This window comes from Haliaeetus leucocephalus, unplaced genomic scaffold, assembly GCF_000737465.1.
Source record: "Haliaeetus leucocephalus isolate CR32 unplaced genomic scaffold, Haliaeetus_leucocephalus-4.0 Scaffold206, whole genome shotgun sequence".
NCBI classification, from domain to species: Eukaryota; Metazoa; Chordata; class Aves; order Accipitriformes; family Accipitridae; genus Haliaeetus; species Haliaeetus leucocephalus.
In genome coordinates, this window is record NW_010972642.1 from 231,773 (window position 1) to 235,447 (window position 3,675).

Genomic DNA, 3,675 nt, shown 5'->3' on the forward strand with positions numbered 1-3,675 from the left:
TAAAAACAAAAAAGGTAGCTTTCCATATGATGGTACTTTTCTTTTGTATAAGAATCAACCAGCTTGCTGAAATGATAAATAACATTTTGATTTTTCCTTCTTGATGCGTTAAGCTGTAGAAATGCGAAAGTTCTGTTGGCCATCAGATTCTTTGAGGATATATACCATCATAGTGTTAGATGGACAAGGTACCATCTCTAACTTCTCTGTGGGAAAGCTGCTTGTTTATTAAGTGTACTTTTAAAGCAAAAGAGCCCTATTCAAAAACTATATTCCATTTTGAACCTTGATTCTAAACTTGAACACTATTCTAGTGTCTATATTTGACGTGCTTCAGCAGTATCTAGCGGAATGGACTATTGAACTGAAGATTAGTGAACAGAGATTCTGTTGTACTGGGGAGCAGACACTTAGGTTTACAGTTCGTATATTGTTGACATCTTTCTGCTTTGTCATCTTCTAACCTTGGATTCTAGTCTTAAATGCTTGGTCCTGTAGTTGCAGATTCTGGTATGTCTGGGGTTTTTTGTTTTGTATTTTTGGGTTTTTTTGTTTGTTTTTTCCTGTGGCAGTGAATTACTTTTCAAAGTCTCCAGTTTGAAGGATAATATGGAAAAGTATATGACTTGAACAGTGGGGCTTTGATCGTCACACACGTTTTCTTATTTCTTAAAGCTATGATACCAAGAATGGTCTGGATTACAAAATGTGAATCAAAAAGAAAATGTTTACTTAAACAATGTATAATTTCGTGTGGAAAAGAGGCTTTAAATCTGGAAGGGGGAGGGGGGTGGGTGGGGTGGGAGGAGGAGAAACCCACAACAGACAAATAAAACCCAACAATGCAGTGTGGAGTTGGACAGGCATGTACTCAACTCTGATTATACTCTGAAAAACTTTGCACTTTGGTCACATAAGTGCCCACATGTACAAAGTCTGTGTGTGTGCATATACAGGTGCAAACACAAACTTACCTGAAGAGTAAATATTGTGGGGAGTCTGTTGTACAGGCTCTAGCAAAGATATTTATTCAAAATTGCTTTATGGCACACTGCTGTGTGTATATATGTGTATATGTGTATACACACACGCATACATATATATACATATGTGCTTTACAAAAGCTTGGATTGATTCAGGACAAAGAAAATTGATGTGAATGAAAAATTTTCACATTGAAAGACCATTTTGAATGGCATTCTGTTATTTTACAAAAGCAAGGTTTGGGATTTTTTTCCTCTTGTTTATATTCATATCTTTCCAATTTTTTTTTATTTCCTTCAGTCAAAACCTTAAAAATCCTAATACAAATGAGAGAACTGGGATTTTTTTCTAACTTGAAATTAGGTAACTATTTTCGTTAGCATTTGTTAGCTGGAGGCTACTAAACTGGACAAATTTTCCTGGTAGTTAAATAGAAACAAATAGCTAAAATAGACATTTATGTTTTCCTTTGTAGCAGTTATCAAGGATGTTGCTAGAGCTCATGAAAGCACTGAAGACTTCAATCTTCCGTACTTTCTCCCTGTTGACATTATTGACGTATGTTGAATAATACCTTGCTGTCTTGGTAGTAGTCCCTTTAAGTTCAGCAAGATGTGCTTGGAAGTAAGAGTGATAAAGATTTTTGAACTCTTACTACTATTTTCTTCAAGTGGTGGCTTTATTTCTGGCAGTGTTGCTTTGTATCTGTGAAATATTTGAAAAAGGCTGTGAAGTTCACTTGGTCTTGGGAAATCTAACATTTGACAGATCCTAACTTTTCCAACAGTTGGCAAAACACATTCCCTTTTCAGGTACCAGTACTATTTAAGTTTGGAGTTAGTGTATTTTTTTCAGTAGTATTTTTGTTTGTATAGCTCAAGTAGCAATAACTGTAGGAGCGGAAGCTTGCTTCTGCAGAACCAAAGCTCTTCATGAGTGCAGCTCAATCTCATTCTTGTGGAGTGAAGTTCCACTGAATCCCATAAAAGCACTTTGAAGCAGATAGTAAATACTGCAAGCTTTTCCTGAGCCACTTTGAAGAAGCACAAAGATCATCACAGGTTACAGTGGTTGACTTTGCAGTACTGGTAGAGGCTCTCATTTTGCATGTTGAAGTTGATTTTACACACTGAAATGCTGCTTTGCATCAGCTTTCTTTCAAGACAAGTGCAGATTAAAACAATTCTTGATTAAGTTCTGAGGAAATACTGTAAAACATTTTCCAAAATGAAATGCCAGTTACCTTGAGCCTTGTTCCACATCGTTTGAACCAGTAGCACTCAGATATTCTCACTTGCTAAGGAATATCTACAGATGTGTTAAGCTTGAAGTAGTAGTTTGCAATAGCATTGCAGATTATAAGGTAGCTTGAAACTGTGAATACAGGACCTTCTGAATGTAAATTAGGTACTAGAGCACCGAACTAGAGAACATGTACTTGTTTCAATTAATTTATCTCAGTCTCCTTAATAGAAATGTTAAGATACTTGAAGGAGGACAAAAAATGACTGAGCTCTAGAAACATCCTGTAGTAGTTTTGACTGTGACTTGCCAAGAAGATATTCTTTTGCCTTTATGTTAAGCTAAGGGCATGAATGCCAAAATTAATAATTCTTACTGTAGTTAAACCTATATTGTAAATATGAAGAGAATTATTAGTAAGGGCATTCTTGCATAAATAGCATCAAGTCAATAGACCATAGTGGCCTGGTTGCTTTTGTAAAGCAGAATAGTGTGAATTTTTTTCTTCTCATTTCTGCAGTCAGATCTGGCTAATCCATGCCTAATTTCTTATGTCACCTAAGCATTACAGATTTCTGAATGATAACTAGTCTCTTGTCACATAATTTTAAATTCCTTTGTTTACACTTTTTGATTTGCATTTTAAAAGGACTTACCAAATTTGCATTAACCAGGTCTGACTGTATATGTATATACAACAGTGTAAATAACCATTTGTAAATTAGTGTGAATTGTACTGTATCTTGCATTTATGGACTCGTGTATTGCATTGTATTCTCTCCTATTTTGTAGAAATTTTGATGTAAAGAAGAAATCTTAACTCTGTGTGCGGACTTCTTTTGTTAAATTGACCTGTAACAGAGCATAATAGTTTTTTGTTAAGGTATCCATTTATAGCCTTGAGTGTCTGGTGTCTTTTTTTCCCCTGTAAGCTTTTTTGACATCTTGCCCTTGGGAATGATTCTGGGAATAAAGGAATTCATATGGAACTAAGATCAAGAGAAAGCCTATTCTAATAATAGGGCAAACTGTGTTGGAGGTACATGTAGTACCTGTGGAATAGGGAAAGCTGTTAAAATTGTTTAAACTTCCAAAAATTTCCTATACGTTCTCGAATGCTGGTGACTTCTAAACATAAGCATGTTGAAGTACTCTTAAAGGGTGCGCTCCCATGGTGACAGCAGTTGAGTTAGTTGTGATAGAAGTCCCCCAACTTAATGTTTTTGGTCAATATAGCCTTATAATAGGATTAGTTGCTAACTTGTAAATGTTCATAATAAATGCCCAAATCACTAAAATAGTTCTGCCAGTCATTTTCCTCAACACTAGAACTATTGGTAGCCCCTTTAGACTATTTGAAACTTAACTGAGGTATTTCCCCTGTGTGCCATTCCCTCCCCCTTCTCCCTGTGTCCACAGCCCTACTTCATTAGGGGAAACATGACTATA